Source organism: Protopterus annectens, chromosome 4.part1, assembly GCF_019279795.1.
Source record: "Protopterus annectens isolate FY-2018-M chromosome 4.part1, PAN1.0, whole genome shotgun sequence".
Taxonomy (NCBI): domain Eukaryota; kingdom Metazoa; phylum Chordata; order Ceratodontiformes; family Protopteridae; genus Protopterus; species Protopterus annectens.
Genome location: NC_056734.1, coordinates 810844789 through 810865228, shown reverse-complemented (window position 1 = coordinate 810865228; position 20440 = coordinate 810844789). Strand labels below are relative to the sequence as shown.

The 20440-nt window shown below is 40.0% G+C and overlaps 2 protein-coding genes across 3 annotated transcripts in view; one reads left to right on the top strand and one right to left on the bottom strand.

Annotated features, from left to right (window-relative positions):
* Positions 1–20440, bottom strand: part of LIMS2 (LIM zinc finger domain containing 2) — a 668134-nt gene that overhangs the window by 321164 nt on the left and 326530 nt on the right. The gene's annotated exons all lie outside the window — the stretch shown is intronic.
* GPR17 (G protein-coupled receptor 17) overlaps positions 1–20440 on the top strand; it is a 49959-nt gene that overhangs the window by 23714 nt on the left and 5805 nt on the right. The gene's annotated exons all lie outside the window — the stretch shown is intronic.

Sequence of the window (20440 nt, the reverse complement as noted above, 5' to 3'; positions counted from 1 at the left end):
TTAAATCAGTTGAAATTTAAGTGTATATTTTGTTTCCATCATCATACATACATTTTTTCTTATTTTTATTTTTTTCTGGTTCTTTTTTCCACTTTATTCAAAATGATGTGTAATAACAATACTAACTAATTATACAATTATATAGGTTTTTAGGGTTCTTGTACACAGACCTGAAGAAGTCTAGAAGGACGAAAGCGATCTTTGTTAACATTAGGTTATGAAAATAGAAAATTATTTTTACATGCAAAATGTATATGCATATATTTATATATTTTTTTTGATTGCCAAATGAACTAAGGTTGATATATTTCCAGCCATGTAGTATATTGTCTTGGATAAAATCACAGACTTAATAATCTACTTAATAATTTGGTTAAATAAGAGGTACCACATCATTATAAATTTTAATTAAAGTACATAAGGGTTATATATTATTATGACAGCTACTAGGTAGGGCAGGACCAGCTCGAATGTCACACTGATGGGGGAAGGGATGTGAATTTAACATGTGTACCAATAACACGTTGTTTTACAGCACAATAAACCACTCCCATGCCTGATAAAAAGTATGTATATATATATATATATATATATATATATATATATATATTTAGAAAGGTTGTGAGGAAATTTATTACTCTATTTTTGTTTTACTTGGATCGCTTGTCTGTGTACTTAATAAAGGATTTTCGACTGGAAACAGACTGCCTGCCTTGCTTGGATTACTTTCGAATACTTAGTAATGCTGTACAATTATATATTTTCTATTATTACTTTTTGTTTTGTTTTGACTTAAGACAAGTTTACGTTTGCTACTTCTACTACTATTGTCTGATCTGATTAATATACAGTGATTAACTAGAAATATATGGACTGAAAATCTTCCACACAGAGAAGTTTCTTACACTGTTTTGTTGAAGTAGCACCCTGACCCCATGTGCAAAGAATGGGAAAAGGTGTTGTCAATGGATGGATCAAGTCCCATTGATTACCCCCCCTCTCTGAAACAAATATCCCTATTTACTTACTACAGTTTGCCTGATTAGTCCCACTAGGCAGTAGCCTATTTTCTGTGAAGGCCTGGGGTGGTATGTTTTTGGGGTGCAATGCCACTTCAAAATACACTGTGTTGCAATTTAAAGGAGAGAAACTGTCTGAGGAAAATACAGATCAGAATCAAATTTGAGGTGGAAAATGTACAAAAATTATTAGAAGTAGAGTTATAACAAGGAACAGAAAACTAAAAGTCAGAGAAAAAGCTAGTCTAAGAGAAAAAAAGGTAAATTAACAGTTAAAGAATGGGTAAGAGAACATATTTATAGTTCAAGGGGAAAAAAGTAAACTCTTTTGTAGGTAAAGAATTGCATAACAATTCTGTGTATACAACAAAATAAGTGAAGGAGCAGGCATTTACATGGAACAGAATACAAGGGAAAGGGTAGAACAATTGTTGATGCATTTATATAAAGGGAAAAATAAGTAGTACAGGAATATGGAAGGTTAATACTTGGGAACAAAGACGACCGAGATTCTGGAAGCAGACCTTGCATTAGAAGAAATAAGACACATTTTAGACAAAGTGAAAAAGGAAGGTGCACCAAGATAGTTACTTATGGAGTTTTTAAGTTAGTGAATGATGAGCAGATGGAATTATTTAAGAATTTGTTAAAACAGCGGGGAGTATAGAGAAGGAGAGGGGGGATTCATATGTCAGTGCAATAAAGTTTATATGGAAAGGAAAAACAAAGATTAACAGTAACTGGAAGCCACAATCAACAGTTAACGCAGCTTGCAAAAAAATGAAAAAAATTTACAACTAAGGATGAGTAATATGTTAGAGAAGGTTACCGAATAAGTTTATGGAGTATCAAAAGGTAAACATATAAAGAATATTTTATTATTGATAAGGAAAATAGTTTAAACAATGAGGAAAGGAAAAAGGATTTCTTGATGAAAACAGACATTTAAAACAATTTGTGGTATAGTGTGATACAATCGATCCTAACAAAATATGGGTTGGTAATAATTTCTTAGGATTTACAGAGGAAGTCAAAGACTGCTAAAAAGTGATACTGTGCATGAACGGCTAATTAGGAAACTACATGGAAATAAGAAATGGGTAAGAGACAAGGATGCACCCTTAACCCTGGGGTAAATGGGATAAGAGACTGTTGCTGCTGTGGTAGTGAGACAGAAGGAAAAGATACATATAGGTTAGAATATTGAAACAGGAATTATGATTCCCTGTAAATTTCTCTTGAATATCATTTGTGTAAGCCAGTGAAGAAAAAAAACTTTATAAAATATGATAGAATGCTAAATATGAAAGAATGATAAAATAATACTTTAAAAGAGGCAGGTTTACGACTGAATAAGGATAATGTGAAATGTATGGGATTATAAAGGAAGGGGGTAGGACAATTAAGGAAAGCATTAAGGGTGTGGGAATGTTAGGTGAGTGGAAAAACATGGTAGAAGAATGCAAGGTGAAATTATGTGAATTAAGGAAAATTACAAGAAGATAGAAGACATATACCAGAGTAATTTTAAAAGAAAATTCACATGACAAAGTCAGTTTTACTACATAAATTGAGACCTACTTATCCTTTCTCCGAGAGATTAGAGGAAGATTATATTTTTTTAGTTTGGAATTCAAGAATAAGCTTGATAAGAGGTGTATTGTATGAAAGTGAAGAAAGTGGAAAAGAGGAAGTTTTATGACTGGTTCAACCAGTTTTTTGTTTTGTTTTTAAGCTCATTGCACTTAACATGTGCATATATAGCTTATAAAGAAAAAGAGATACTTCAAAAGTTGATAATGAATAGTGATGCTTTTATAGCAGATGTGGATGTGAGGACAATTAAAAGAGCAGGCAAAGCAAAAATCAGTATAAAATACAAAAGGAAATAAGGTTTGTGAAAAGAAGAAATAAAGTTTATGGATATAGATTTGCTGTGTCCAGGACTATTTGTAGGCTTCTAGGCCCCCAAGTCTTTCTGTGTTGGAGGGAAGCCTTCTAGCTTAATTTTGTTTCTTAGAACTAGCCAGTTTTTTGTTTCAGCACTTGTTCAGAACTTATTGTAAACACTAAATAAGCTACAAATTACTACAGCACTCAACTTTCCTCACTGTCTAGAGGAAAACAGTTTCTAGTACTTAACAAATAAGCACCTATTCAGGCATGTCTAAGGGTCAGCTCCCGGTGTTTTCTTCTGTCTACCTGATGAATCTGGGCATCTTGGGGCAATGCAGTAATTGCCTCATGTACACAGACAACCCTCTCCTCCTACCACCCAACACTACAACCTGTGAGAGATGCACTTATATAGCCAAACTGGAAGCAAAGCTCTCTTCACCCAAGACTGGACTAGACAGTCAAGAGGAGAAGGTAAACACTTGTACCACACCACACTCAGCACATAGTCCCTCAAAACCTACACCACCAAAACACACACATAGAAACACAAAACACACACCTACATTCGTGGAGGCTCTCAGTAAAAACCTGCTCAAGCAACAGGGACCTCCAAAGCAGAAACACAAGCAACCTCCACCCCCCAACACAACCCAAATGACACATAGCCCACAAACTCAGTGTGCCACTCAACCACAGCCCATAAGGCATAACAACGTACCCAACACTCTAGTCATAGGTGACTCTATAGTCAGGCACACTGATGTTCAACTCACCAGGCTAAACAAGGAGAAAGTTACTGTCAGCTGCCTGTCGGGTGCCAGGATCCGCCACATAACGCATGCACTCAGGTCACTCCACAACAAGTACAAATATGACTCTGTCATTGTCCATGTTGGTGTGAATGACCTGAAATGTATCTCCTTGGACTACATGAAAAGGGACATGGAGGAGCTGTCTAATCTTGTAGCCCAGGCAGGTATGACCCTAGCCCTGAGTAGCACCCTGCCATCACCCAGAATGATACCACAGTACAAGGACAAAATGATTGACTTCAACAATTGGCTAAGCTTCTGGTGTCATTCTAAGGGGATCCAGTATCTGTCTGCCTGGGATGACATGATCGACAAGCCATGATGCTTTGCTAGAGATGGCCTGCACCTGTCATCCCTGGGATTCCTGACACTGGCTAAGGTTCTAGCCACCCCTATAGTGCCTTTTTTAGGCAAGGTTCAAATGACAAATTCACCACCCTAACAGGTACAGGCAAAAAGAATCTGAGGGTATTGCTACTCAATGCTAGAAGTCTAAACTTCAAAATGCACTCCCTCGAGGCACTCCTTAAAATGGAGAACATCGACATCTGTGCAGTGACAGAGACCTGGTTCAAGGTTCCAGAGAGTACCCCTGCATTACCAGGCTATAATTCATATCACACCTTTCGGCCACCTAACCTGGACCGAAACACTAAAGGTGGAGGTGTGTCCATATTCATTAAGGATATCCACACCTCCAGGCTAGTTGTTCAGCATAATGCATCCGAAATTATCCAAGTGCAACTAACTCTGGGCAAGACCGCAATCCAAACTGTAGCTTTCTACAGATCCCCCACCATGCCCCAGGATTCCCACTCCTCATTTCTTGATACACTGGAAAGTATTAGAGTACAACCTAACACCCTAATAATGGGCGATTTCAACTACCCTACCATTAACTGGGAAAACTACTCATGTACCAATTCTTGTGCTCAACGTTTTCTGGAATTCATAAATTCCAATGCCGTGGATCAACTTATCCACACCCCCACCAGGGGCAGAAATATCCTAGACCTGGTTATTACCAACATGGGCAACTGGTGCTCCACACCAGAGGTCAATTCCTCGTTGGTCATATCCGACCACAAGCTAATCACCCTAGACATCCACATCCCTCCCCCACCTCCCATTAGGGAAACCACATTAAAAATTTTCTCCAAAGCCAACTTCACGCCTCTTAAGACAGGAGTGGCAAACTTCACGACACCCATGCTGACGGACAATAGAGGTATGACTGCTGAGTCCTACACAAATGCACTTTATAAGCACTTACACGAGTGCATGGATCGTGCAATCCCTAACAGAACCAAGATGCTATCCTCCAAAAAAAAGGAAGCCAATCTGGTGGTCCCCTGCCATAAACAAACTCTACAACAGAAGAAAGAAACTGTTGCAAAAAAGAGTAAAATCCCATGATTGGAGAAACTCCCTGGTCAGCCTCAGTAAGAAGCTGAGATCCCTCATAAAATCCTCTAAAGCTAGTTATGAAAACAAAATCGCCACTGACTCTAAAGACAACCACAAAGCATTCTATAGCTATGTCAAGAATCTCAATGGCAACACTCAGATCTGCTCTGAGTTACAGCACAATGGCACTAAATATACAGAACCAACTGATACTGCCAACATCCTGGCAGATAGGTTCAGTGCTAACTTTACCCCTCTGTCATCCCCTAAAGGGCCCATCTCTATACCAGATGCAAAGTTCCTGTAATCACAGCTGCACAGGTAAAAAACACACTATCCAAAACCAAGAACACAGCATCCATGGGACCTGACGACATCCCAGGCTGTGTTCTACATGAACTACAGAACGAACTGGCACCCCACCTAAGTACCATGTTCAATCATAGCCTCACCTCAGGCTATGTGCCCTCTGAATGGTGCACAGCAACAGTTATCCCACTCCACAAAGGGGGAGCCACCACAGACCCCGGAAACTACCACCCCATTAGCCTAACGAGCCTGGTCTGCAAGGCTATGGAGCGTATCATCATGGAACTTATAAATAATGACATTGGTAATCTCCAAACTCAGGACCCCACCCAGTTTGGGTTTGTAAAAGGCAGATCATGTCTCCTAAACCTGATAGACTTCTTTGAAGCAGTCACCAAAGCCGTAGATGAGGGTAAGGTGGTTCACACAGCCTATCTAGATCTCGCCAAGGCTTTCAACACCATCCCCCACTCTGGAATTATAGATAAACTCACTAAACTAGGTATAAATCCCTATGTCACAAGATGGGTTGCCAAATGGCTCACTGACAGAACCCACACTGTGAAAGTTGCCGACTCCAAATCCAACTTCAGACCAGTGACAAGTGGAGTACCACAGGGTTCAGTTCTGGGTCCTCTCCTATTTGGTATCTACTTCTCTGAAGTACAGGACAACACAGAAGGTATTTGGCTAAAGAAGTTCGCAGATGACTGCAAACTAGGAGCCATAATCATAACTCCAAAAGATGTGGACATCCTACAAAAGGGCCTCGCTGAGACAGATGCCTGGTGTCAAAGCCATGGCCTCAAGCTCAATGCCAAAAAGTGCATTGTCATCCCTTTTGCTAAAAACTCAGTACCCATGAACTACCACATAGGTGGTAGTTTACTTAACACCGAAAGTGTGATAAGAGACCTTGGGACACAGGTGGACAGTAGTCTCTCCTTTGATAATCGTCACAGTAGTCAGGAAATCCTTCTATGTGGCACACGTCATCACAAAAGGTTTCTCATCCAGGAAAAAAGAGGTCATTGTTCCCCTCTACTCGTCACTCATTAGACCCATTATAGAGTACAATGCCCCTTTTGGTATGTACCTCACAAGACATCTACAACAACTGGAAAGGCCACAGAAATACCTCACAAAGAGGATTACCGGCCTCAAAGAGATGCCCTATGCAGACCGTCTCAAAAAACTGCAGCTTTACTCCATTGCATATCGCCTACTCAGAGGCGATCTCTGCCTAACACACAAAGCTATGCCAAACCCAGAGCTTTTAGACATCCTCCACTTAAAGAAATCCCAATCCCTACGAGCTACATGCTCTAGGGACCTAAACCTCGTCACCACAATAAACAGAACATGCTGGAGGGATAGATTCCTGTCCCAGATATTTCCCATACTCTGGAACAAACTACCTATCTATATCAAACAAAGCTCCTCATTAGCACTCTTCAAGAAAAATCTTGATGATTGGATGGGAGATAGGAAATTCACCCCGGGGATCACTTCTGTGGCTCTGCTCGATAGTGGCATAGGAAAATAATTTTCTTGGGTGGCGAAAGCCAGGGTACATTTGGCTAGGCTTATATAGGCCCTAGGGCCAATAGCCTAGTACCTACCTATGAACCTATAAGGAGGGCATGGTAAGAAAGCAGTTTAGACATTTTATGTAGTAGAAACAGAAAAAAAATAGTTACACATTTAAAAGGGAATATTAATAGCACAACAAAAATGCTGAAAAGTGATATAGATTTATGAGAAGTGTTTATGAAGACTATCACATAAAAGAAACAAATAAAAGGAGGGATGAAACATAAGCTGAAGAAATGTTTAAGGATGTGAAGCACAAGAAACAGTATTACACTTTTCAATTGTACTAGAATATTTTTTGGTGGGGACAAACTAACTAGAGCTTTAAACATACATAATCTTCAAAATTTAATAGAAGAAAATATCATTTGTAAATTTTATGAAAATTATAAAAAAAAGGGTGGCCAGGTTAGATATTATTGTTGATTTTGACTAAGGGGTCAAGGGGAAAAGAATTTCAGAGGTTTTATATAAAAGAAAAATGGGAAGATAAGAGCAGTATTAAAATATAATGTAAATGTTAAATGAAATAAATACAGAGATATGCAACTGATTAGAAAAAAAACATATGTACATTATTATTTACTGATGGGAAAATATGGCTGGGATTCAGAAAGGTTTACTGCGAGGAGAAGCCTTAATATGGCTGCATCCCCCTTTGAAAATAAGCTTTTTCAATTCTGAAAACACTCTTCTACTAAGATTTTCTCTAGCATGGGTCTCAGCATGGATGGCAGTCTTGTAGGCAGAACTGCATGACAATGTTACAATCCAGGGGAGCGAGTAATGCCAATTAGCCATGTGATCTCCTCTGAAAATGCCAGCAGACCCCTATTTATGCTACCAAGCAATCGAGATACAGGTAAGTTCAACTTAGACATGTGGGTGGTGAATGTTAGCGTGAGTAAGTGGACATCTGTGCAGGTCTGTTGATGGGTGGGTGTATGTGTGTAGTATGGGGGGAGGTGATTCTGCCAACATAATGAGGGGGTTGCTAGGGAGAAGACCATCATCCATCAGGCCTGATGGTGCAAGTGTTAACCAGGGTATGATTCAGAGACATGCTAACGAGCTGATAATGAAGTCTTTCCCACTTCAGCCATAGCTGTCTCCAAGTTGCATTTTCTCACCATTGCTGTGGTTTACCTACTTGCAGTGAACTTTTTCTTCCCTAAATCCTAGGGTATGTTTTAACAAGAGAAATAAAGTTTTTGCAAGAGAATGTTTTGATAAAACTGTAATAACTGCTGCATGGAATTTATGCCTGCCTGAAATTTTATACAACAAAAAATGGAATAATGAATTAGCTATAAAAATAATGACTCATATTTTTTATTACTATCATTACTGTTGTTATTAAAGTAATCTGCTCTTTTTCTGGAAGACATTTTTTTGAATTTTCATAAAAAAATACCACAAAGGGGAGATGAAATGTAAAGTTTCAGTAGACAGATATATAGAAAAATAGACTGTAAATCATGCCTTTATAAAATGAAAATGAGTTTCAGGATTCTGGAAAAACTAACAAACTAAAAAGAGATTACGGAAATGAATGAAAAAAAATTATAGACATTATGGAAACTGCAAAAGTGAAAGAAAAGATGACATTGACAATACTGTGATGTGGTTAATACGGAAAGTATGGGGAGGTAAATGTGGGCGTGATTTATATGACAAGTTTTGAATATGGACAAAGTTATTGAAATGTTAACCAAACATTAGCAAATGGAATGCATGACTTAAAATTGAAAGAGCAAAATTGTATATAGAACTTAAATTTGAAATGTTTTAGTTGGATTATTTTTTTTTATTTTTATCTACTTATTTAATTATGTTTCAGATATAAAAGAATGACTTTATAACTGACAATGTTTAAGTCACCAGTGTGTTTTTGCTAGGTGTCATGGGATTTTTTTTTACATGCACCTGTGCTTTCATCAACTTAGGCACCCCAGTTTAATGTCTCATCCACAGGAAGCCACATCAAGAGTGCAGCAATGCTCCAATGATCACTGCAGTGTCAGTGTTGGAACATACATTTCCAAAGCGCACTTACTTTCCTCACTTGCTTAAAGAAAAACGGCTCTTATATTCACTTTCCTCACTTGTCTAGAGGAAAGTAGTTTTTTCTTCAGGCATGTCCAAGGGTCAGCTCCCAGTGTACTCTCCTGTCTATCTGATGAATCTGGGAATCTTGGGGCAATGTAGCAATTGCCTCATGTACACAGACAACCCTCTCCTCCTACCACCCAACACCACAACCTATGAGAGGTGCACTTATCTAGCTAAACAGGAGGTAAAGCTCTCTCCAACCAAAACTGAACTTGACAGTCAAGAGAAGGTAAACACTTGTACCACACCTCACTCATCACATAGTCCCACTAAACCTACACCACCAAAATACACACATAGAAACACAAAAACATTTGCAGAGGCTATCAATAATAATCTGCTCAAGCAACAGAGACCTCCAAAGAAGAAAAGCAAGCATCCTCCACCCCAAACACAACCCAAATGACGCATAGCCCACAGACTCAGTGTGCCAATAAACCACAGCACATAAGGCAAAACAACGTACCCAACACACTAGTCATAGGTGACTCTATAGTAAGGCACACTGATGTCTCACTCACCAGGCCAAACAAGGAGAAGGTTACTGTCAGCTGCCTGTCGGGTGCCAGCATCCACCACATAACCCACGCACTCAGGTCACTTCACAACAAATACAAATATGGCTGCCATTGTCCATGTTGGTGTGAATGACCGGAGACGTACCTCCCTGGACTACATGAAAAGAGACATGGAAGAGCTCTCCGATCTTGTAGCCCAGGCAGGTATGACCCTAGCCCTGAGTAGCATCCTGCCATCACCCAGAATGATACCGCAGTACAAGGATAAAATGATTGACTTCAACAATTGGCTAAGCTTCTGGTGTCATTCTAAGGGGATCCAGTACCTGTCTGCCTGGGACGACATGGTTGGCAGACCACGATGCTTTGTCAGAGATGGCCTGCACCTGTCATCCCAGGGATTCCGGATACTGGCTAAGAGTCTTGCCGCCCCTACAGTGCCTTTTTTAGGCAAGGTTCAAATGACAAATTCACCATTGTAACAGGAACAGGCAAGCAAAAATGGAGGGTAATGCTACTCAATGCTAGAAGTCTAAATCTCAAAATGCATTCACTCGAGGTACTCCTTAAAATGGAGAACATCGATATCTGTGCAGTGACTGAGATCTGGTTCAAGGCTCTAGAGAGCACCCCTGCATTACCAGGCTATAACTCATACCACACTTTTCGGCCATCTAACCTTGACCAGAACACTAAAGGCGGAAGTGTGTCCATATTCATTAAGGATATCCACACCTCCAGGCTAGTTGCGCAGCATAATGTATCCAAGGTTATCCAAGTGCAACTAACTCTGGACAAAATTGCAATCCAAATTGTAGCTTGCTACAGATCCCCCAACAAGCCCCAGGATTCCCACTCCTCTTTTCTTGATACACTGGAAAATATCAGGGTTTAACCAAACACCCTAATAATGGGCGATTTCAACTACCCCACCATTAACTGAGAAAACTACTCATCTACCAACTCCTTCGCTCAACGCTTTCTGGAATTCATAAATTCCAATGCCCTGGATCAACTTATCCACACGCCCACCAGGGGCAACAATATCCTAGACCTAGTCATTACCAACATGAGTGACCGGTGTCCCACACCTGAAGTCAACTCCTCGTTGGTCAGATCCGACCATAAGCTAATCAACCTAGATATCCGCATGCCATCCCCACCCACCATTAAGGAAACCACAGTAAAAAATTTCTCCAAAGCCAACTTCATGCTTCTTAAGACAGAAGTGGTGAACTTCATGACACCCATGCAAATGGACAGTACAGTTACGACTGCTGAATCCTAGACAAATGCACTCTATAAGCACTTACGAGTGCATGGATTGTGCTATCCCAAATAGAACCAAGATGCTATCCCCCAAAAAATGGAAGCCAATCTGGTGGTCCCCTGCCATAAGCAAACTCTACAACAGAAGGAAGAAACTGTTGCAAAAGAGAGTAAAATCCCATGAGTGGAGGAGCTCCCTGATCAGCCTCAGTAAGAAGCTGAGATCCCTTATAAGATCCTCCAAAGCTAGCTATGAAAACAAAATCATTACTGATTCTAAGGGCAACCACAAAGCATTCTATAGCTATGTCAAGAATCTCAATGGCAACACACAGATCTGCTCTGACTTACAGCACAACAGAACAAAAATTACAGAACCAACTGATACTGCCACCATCCTGGCAGATAGGTTCAGTGCTAACTTTACCCCCACCCCCACCCCCTAAAGGGCCCGGTGCTAACTTTACCCCCCCCTCACCCCCTAAAGGGCCCATATCTATACGGAAAGAATGCAGAGTCCCTGTAATCACATCTATGCAGGTAAAAACTGCACTCTCTAAACCAAAAACACAGCATCCATAGGACCGGACAACATCCCAGGCTGCATTTTACATGAACTTCAGAACGAACTGGCTCCCCACCTAAGAACCATGTTCAATCATAGTCTCGCATCAGGCTTTGTGCCCACTGAATGGCACACAGCAACAGTTAACACACTCCACAAAGGGGGAGCCACCACTGATCATGGGAACTATCGCCCTATTAGCCTGATGAGCCTGATCTGCAGGGCCATGGAACATATCATCATGGAACTCAAACAAAGACATTGGTAGCCTCCAAACTCTGGACCCCACCTAGTTCAGGTGAAAGGCAGATCATGCCTTCTGAACCTGATCAACTTCTTTGAGGCAGTCACCAAAGCCATAGACAAGGGTAAGGTTGTTCACACAGCCTATCTTGACCTCGCCAAGGCTTTCGACACCATCCCCCATTCTGGAATTATAACTAAACTCACTAAACTAGGTATAAATCCCTATGTCACAAGATGGGTTGCCAAATGGCTCACTGACAGAATCCACACTGTACAAGTTGCAGACTCCAAATATGACTTCAAACCAGTGACAAGTGGAGTACCATAGGGTTCCGTCCTGGGACCTCTCCTGTTTGGAATCTACTTCTGTGAAGTACAAGCTAACACAGAAGGCCTCTAGCTAATGAAGTTCACAGGTGACTGCAAACTAGGAGCCAAAGTCAAGTCCCCAAATGGTGCGGACATCCTACAGAAGAGCCTCACTGAGACAGATGCCTGGTGTCAAAGGCATGGCCTCAAGCTCAATGCCAAAAAGTGCATTGTCATCCTTTTTGGTAAAAACTCTGTACCCATGAACTACCACATAAATGGCAGTCTACTTAATGCCGAATGTGTGATAAGAGACCTTGGGACCCAGGTGGACAGTAGTCTCTCCTTTGATAATCACATCTCCACAGTAGTCAAGAAATCCTTCTATGTGACACACCTCATCACAAAAGGGAAAAAAGAGCTAATTGTTCCCCTCTACTCGGCACTCATTAGAACCATTATAGAGTACAATGCCCCTTTTGGAATGTACTTAAGACATCTGCAGCGGCTGGAAAAGCCACAGAAGTACCTCGCAAAGAGGATTACTGGCCTCAAACAGATGCCCTACACTGACCATCTCAAAAAACTCCAGCTTTACTCTTTAGCGTATTGCCTACTCCGTGGAGATCTCTGCCTAACATATAAAGCTATGTTAAACCCAGAGCTATTGGACATGATACACCTAAAGAAATCCCAATTCCTCTGAGATACATGCTCTAGGGACCTAAACCTTGTCACCACAATAAACAGGACATGCTGGAGGGACAGATTCCTCAACCAGAGACTTCCTATACTCTGGAACAAGCTACCCATCTATGTCAAGCACCTTAAGTCTGAAAATGAATTCACATACTCACATGAACAGGAATAGCTGCATATTGATGGCTAAAGGTGTATGGGCATGTCTGGTGGTTACTACACTGCAAAACTGGTATGTAATGGTGGAGATATTTGGAAGGCATGAGCAAACACACCAGTATATTAAAGCCATAGCACCAATTGAACTGGAGGCTGGCAAATAGATTTAGTAAGGGATTTTGTCCATGCACAAATATTTCAACAGTGATTCTTTGCAGTGGCATCCATTATCTGATTCAAGGTAAGTTAACCTTGATGTCCTTTATTTAAAAAAATCAATAAAAAATTTACTTTGTTATAAGTGACTTCTGGACACAAGAAAAAGGAAGGGGAAATATAGCAATGTGGTTTGTATGTACAAAGACAAATCCAGGGACACTGCAAAAGGTTTTTGCAAACCAACCAGTGGAGTAAAAACATATGAAGGCAAACACTGCATACCAACACACTTTGCACATGTAAATCTCAATTTTTAACAAGGTGGAAGCATGAAGTGATACCCTAACACTTAAATTAATAAAGATCTAAACTGGTTAATAGTATAAATGTTTTATTCTTTAGCTCCTTGGTGCAAGACCTTACTGGATGTGATTGCAGTCAAGTAAGGCCATGGCTATAGTGCAGCAAACAATGCCCCCTCTAACAAAGGAAATGCTAGAGCAAAGATTAAATTACATGAATCAAGCACCCTGCTGAGATCTGACAATCAATGGAATTACCAGATCAAATTACCCTCAGGACTTTGACAGCTAGGGAAGCTAAGTGTTATGGGGGAGGGGAGAAGTAAATGGACTGGAATTCATTGTCTCATAAATTAGTGCCATTTAAACTAAATTAGAAAAAAAGGCAGCAGTAAACAGCACTTTGAGTGTGTTCTGTGGCATTTGCACTGTTTCTGTTTTAAGTAGTCATCCAGCAGCAGGTAATGTTTCTTACACTGTTCTATTTTACTCAGTACTTTGTACGCATGCAACATCTATGAAATGACAGGAACTTTAGGCAAACGGAGGCCTGCATGATGTAACATTTTTGAGCCAAACAATGATTTCTGGGATACTGGATGGCAACCTGATTTATCCAAACCACGTTAATATGCCAGCATCCAGGTGGTCAGAGTTTGGAATTACATATAAAAATATTTAAAATCCTGTAAATAATCCCAGAGTGCTGTTAAAGTGTAGGAAACATCATGCCATGATGTTTTAAACATGTTTTTTGAGTTTGGGGTGCAGTACTCCTTGCTGTTTACTGCTGCCTTTTTTTCTAATTTAGTTTAAATGGCACTAATTTGTGAGTCAATGAATTCCAGTCCATTTTCTTCTCCCCTCCCCCATAACACTTAGCTTCCCTAGCTGTCAAAGTCCTGAGGGTAATTTGACCTGGTAATTCCATTGATTGGCAGATCTCAGCAGGGTGCTTGACTCATGTAATTTAATCTTTGCTCTAGCATTTCCTTTGTTAGAGGGGACATTTTTTGCTGCACTATAGCCATGGCCTTATTTGACTGCAATCACATCCAGTAAGGTCTTGACCAAGGAGCTAAAGAATAAAATAATAGTGTGTGTGTGTGTGTGTGTGTGTGTGTGTGTGTGTGTTATATATATATATATATATATACACACACACACACACACATATATATGCATGCATACATATAAATTAGTTGGAGGGGGGCTTCCCCCTGCAAAAAAAAGTTTAACTTTGTATTATTGTATTTTCAATCAGCTGGTGGTTGTTTGATCACTTGTTGTTCGATTCCTTTTCAGTACATGGATATACATATATTTAAATATCTGCAGTGACATTTCTTGATGTTTCCATACAAAAAAATATGCAGTGGCCATAGATTTCATTAGTAAATAAAACTTTACTGTTAAGGAATGAAAAGTGTTCAAACATAAATAGGAAATGAGTAGCTTCACTTCAGAAACTAATAGTAATATTTTGCCTGATTCTGTGGGACAGAACGATAGAGTCTTGACTGCGACCCAGGTGACGGGTTTGATTACCTGTGACCCACTGCTTCTCCATTATAGGGAGAGGTGGGTGCATATAGAGCACACAGGGCAAGTGGATTTCTCTGTATTTTCTGATATTGGGGGCACCATCTACCATGCTCGTTGAAGGTGGATACAGCTGACTGCAGTCAATGCCAGTTGTGGAAGTGATGGATGACAAATGCAATCAGCCCACTGCATTCCTCCTTTTACAATCTGGGCATGTGCAGTGGATATATGGGGCGTAAAAAAAAATAAGGTTACCCCTAGCTACCATATAGGTGGCAATCCCCTGAACACAGAAGAAGTTATTAGGGACCTGGGAACCCAGGTTGACAGTAGCCTTTCATTCGACACTCATATTGCTAAAGTAGTTAGGAAGACCTTCTACATTGCCCACCTTATCATGAAGGGATTCACATCTAGATCAAGGGAAGTCATAGTCTCCCTATACTCATCACTCATCAGACCAATGATCGAGTACAATGCCCCATTCGGAATGTATCTGACCCGACACTTGCAGCAGCTGGAGAGGCCACAAAAGTTCCTCACCAAAAGGATAAAGGGTCTCAAAAATCTGTCTTATGCTGCCTGACTGAAAGAACTCCAGTTATATTCAGTTGCTTACCGCTTGCTCAGAGGTGACCTATGCCTGACATAAAAGGCCATGTCAAACCCAGATTTGATGAACATGCTTCATCTCAAAAAATCTAGATCCCTCCGAGCCACAAGGGCGGGAGACTTAAACCTCGACACGGTTATTAATAGGACGTGCTGGAGGGATAGATTCATCACCCAAAGACTCCCTATGCTGTGGAACAAAATCCCGGTTTATGTGAGGCAGAGCACCTCGCTGGCCTTGTTCAAGAGGAATCTTGACCAATGGATGGGAGATCGCAGATACACCCCAGGGGTTACCTCAGTGTCACTGCTCGACAGAGGCACAGCAAAATAATGGGCATAGTTTCTCCAAACTAAAGGGGTGGCATAAGCCACAAAACTATGGGCTAGGCTTATAAATGCCCTCGGGCAGATAGCCTAGTATGAACCTATGAACCTATGAACCTAAAGGAAAACATCCAATGATAGCTGTTTAAGTGCGACCTCTCCCAGCTAATTCTTGCCCTGGTGATGAGGGATGAATGAGCTGATTGGTTGGAAGAAGCCTGATTGGCAGGCAGTGGGGGCAAAAAAAATTGTATTTATAGTCTCTTCTTAGCAAGATTTCTCAAAGCAGAACAGCTGTAGCTGTACCAAGTTGACACTTTACCTTTGCAAAATTAAGAAACAATTCATCAAGCCTTAATGTGTCTGTATCCCTTAACTAGGAACACACCAACAAATTAAAAAATTATTTTCACTTTCTTTTAAAAGTAGGATAGTTTTTTCCCTCAGGCAAACTGCATTCTCCTCCACACTCTGACTTCCTTCTTCTACACAAAGACCCCAGGACTTCTGTCAGAATTTCCTCTAGGATTAGAGGCAAGTGAATCTAACTCCATTTGTGAAGGAAAAACCTTAATATACTGACTGGAACAGATGTTCTTAACAGCTCTATTACTTTTTTCCTGCCTGAAAACTCTCTAGCTGCCTTCTGCCATGCTCCCTTTCTGTCACATTCCCCTTAGTGTATACCCTAAACTCAGCAGTGGCATGCCTTTCTGTGTGTGTGTGTGTGTGTGTGTGTGTGTGTGTGTGTGTGTGTGTGTGTGTGTGTGTGTGTGTATATATATATATATATATATATATATATAAAATACACACACACACACATTAGTAAACTCTCAGTTAACCGGAATTCAAGCAACCAGAAAAAAGTCAGTATATATATATATATATATATATATATATATATATATATATATATATATATATATAAAATTATACATGTGTGTCTGTGTATTATATATATATATATATATATATATATATATATATATATATATATATATATATATATAGTATATGTATATGTGCACATGAGTGTGCATTTATCTACTCAAATGTACAGTGCTCATTTTTACTCTGTTCAGGCTGGGCTGCTACCCTTTTTTGGTCATATTTAGTTGTTTGCTACAAGTTGTAGGAATATATTTTATCTTTGTATGACCCTTGTTCTTTCCCTGAGATAATGGTATCCTGGAGAAAGAACAAGTACTCTTATTTCAAATGTATTGTTTCTTAATGCTGCTTCATCCTCAGAGTAAGAATAACAAGCTAATGGGTTGTGGAGGAATGAAGCTGCTGTGGGAGTGAAGCCCACCCCTCCCACACAGAAACATTTATTTGAACCCGTCACCTGGGTCGCAGTCAAGACTCTATCGTAAACCACCAACACCACTGTCCCATTTGTCTTAGTTATGGTTTAAGCAGAGATGCAGGCTATTCCCACCAACTCTGCCTGCTACGGTCTCAACAAAGTGAATGACCTCACCACAGACCTGCTTAGAGTTCTGACATGGTGGGTAATATTTCTACACTACTGCCCGCTATTCACACCAGTCAAGTGAGAGTGAACGTCCCATGACACACACTTCCATCTGTTTAATCCACCATTCTGGCAGATACAGTGACTTTCCTATAGGAGTATTTGTAGTCAAGATTCTAGCAGGACTGGAGACCTTCCCACAGAAATGTTTCATCTGTTGCAATCACAGTTCCACAGTCCAGCTGCTAACTTTCCTGCATCACTACCTATTGTCTCCGCTTCTTACTCTATCGGGAAGGTAAAGCAACATTTCCATAGCAGTTACCCTTGGTAGCGCACTTATGGAGTGTAACTTTCCCATAACAGTACCCATTTGTAAATCTGTGGTTTAATTTTGGTGGGTAAACTTCTCATAGCAGTATATGTCTGTCAGCCTACAGCCAACTCCATTATGATAAAAAAAGATACCATAGCAGGAAGCATTTGAGCACTATGGATCCACATTGTGAGTACATTTCCTGTAGTAGTACCCATTTCTGCACCTATGTATCATGGTATGTACATTTGCCATAGTATTACCGATCTCTGAATGCGTGGCTCTGTATGGTGGATAATCTTCCTTCTAAAAGCACAGCAGCACTCTTAAGGGTGGATACAGCCCATAACATTCATGAAATGAGTTACTGAAAGCTATACTGTACTAGACTCTGTACATTTCATCCAGTGTAACTATTCTTAATCAGTAAACATCTCTGCCTTTACTCTTTTACTGCTACTGGGGAGTTGGCATAATGGTTAAGTTGTTTACATCACAGACAAAAAGTACAGGGTTCGATTTTCAATAAGGGGAAATTGACTAGGCTTAAAGGGTCCAAAAGGGCAGCAAGCCTAGTATTTACCTACGAATTTAGCTTGAAGAAGCCCCATGGCATTATTTCTATAAGATTATCTCTTAAAAGTAATGTATGTTGGGGGGTGGCTGGTGAAACTGTATCTAGTAGTCAGTGGGCATTGCTGTAGAGACATTCACTACTACTGTTCTGCTAAGACATGGCCTACCTAGCAATACTGTGGGGATGGTTTTCCCCACCTGCATTGCTAAAGCTATAACTAATGCTGACCAAACAGTTTCAACTCAATTATTTTTGCAGCTACATCTAGCACTCCAGAGTAATACTGCAGATAAACTCATGCATACACCTGGAGCTACAGCTGTATTAGTACTCTCACATATAGGAAGCAGTTAGTGCCTGGGTGTTTAGAACATTGCCTGATGTAAAATTTGAGAGGGACAGGTTAAATTGTTAGGGGAGGGGGTGAGTCAGTGCCTACCTCTAGTATCAGTTAACTGAGGCTGTACAGATTAAAGGAGACTTAGGATACAAAGACAGAGAAGGAATCACACACTGTCAGTGGTTTTCACCATCTCCAAGACTGTAAGGCAAATCCTGGAGAAATGAAGGTATAGGATTGCAAACCAAAAGTATGTTTTTTTTTTCTGAAACCTTGCCCATTCAGGATGGCAACACAGAATTAATAGTCTCAAATTAGTAGCAGCTGACACAAGGGTTTAAATGTAAATCAGGGTGCTTTGCTTTGTCAGATATGGGAGGTCTGAAGGTCAGGGTATTTTCGGCAGAGATGAGCTATTGCTGCCAACAGAGAGGGCTCTATACCAAGACAGGTGACATCAGCATTACACCTCTAAACCTTAGAGTGTGGAACTTAGGAATGTGCAAATAATGCAAGAAATCCACACTATCTGTGAATAGTAACTGTCAAAAAGGAACAAGAAATTCAATGAAGTGTACAACACTAAAGGAAGAAAACCCTCTAAGGATGAACTATAAATAAACAGCAAACCCTCTTAGGATGAATTATAAATAATATACATCAAGAGAGGTAGGTGTGCAAAATGGAGCATGTTAACTGCAAAAATGATGAAAATGTAGTTTACGAAGAATATGCTGGTTTTAAGAAATAAAATTAAAGTTTTAGATTAACAGCTAGCAGTAACAGAGCCCACAGTGTTATATTACAGCTTACTTCCATGGACCACATACTTGAAAAAATTCTACATAAGCTTACAGGGAAAGAAAAGGCTTTAAGAAACGTTACCACCCACATATGTATCACTAGAACATAAAGTGGCATCTCTTCCTTTAATATTTTCTCTACATAGTGATGACCTAATAGAAAGACATTCTTAATGCAGCTGACAAAATTACATTCAAGTCAGCTTTTGTAAATGAAAATCGCAAATATGTACATATATACATTGTGCCTCTTGTGACTCCTAAAAGAACCGTTTATGAAATGCACTAGTGTAGGCTTCTGCTACTTACTGTACAAAGTTCTAATAAATGTCATGAAAACATTTACTCATGCATACATCACCTCAAACATTAAAAAGCACAGCACTGTCTTTTAAAAAAATCATATCAGGGGGTCAGAAAGAGGAGCATTTTCTTATTTTTCAAAACAGGTCTTTGTGTACCTGAATCTATATAGTTAGTAGTTGGGAATCTTTGCACAGGCTTTATTTATTTGATAAGGCATAGACTCAGACAGGTCTGACTTTATAAAGAACATGAAAATCTAGGAGGAGCAACTTTAAATTTGAGGCCAAAATCATAGCTCTATGCCAAAATCATAGCAGTTGAGCGGTTTGTACAGCAGTACCTGTACATGCAACTTGTCAACACATTTTTGACCTTCGGACTTTAATCTTGGTATTGCAGCCTATCCACTGAAATCTTCCTTGGAGTTGGAACCTCTTGCTCTGCCATCATGAAAGGCTGAACACACAGAACCTCACATTTTGTACTGTTACTATAGAATGTGGCAGCCTTGAAGTTAATGACCAGTACTGCCGTATACTGATTCAGTTCTTAAAACAGAACAGAACTTTGTATTTTCTAAACAAAGGCATCTGTTGATAGTCCCAGCCCTGTACTCCACTTGGTTATGGATGAAAGCAGAACCTGCAATCCTAAGCTTACCCACTATTTAAATAGAAGTTAATTAACAATTAAGAGGCATTACCAAATCCAAACACTTTACTGATAATAGTTATGTAATTTTAGCATGTAATGTTTG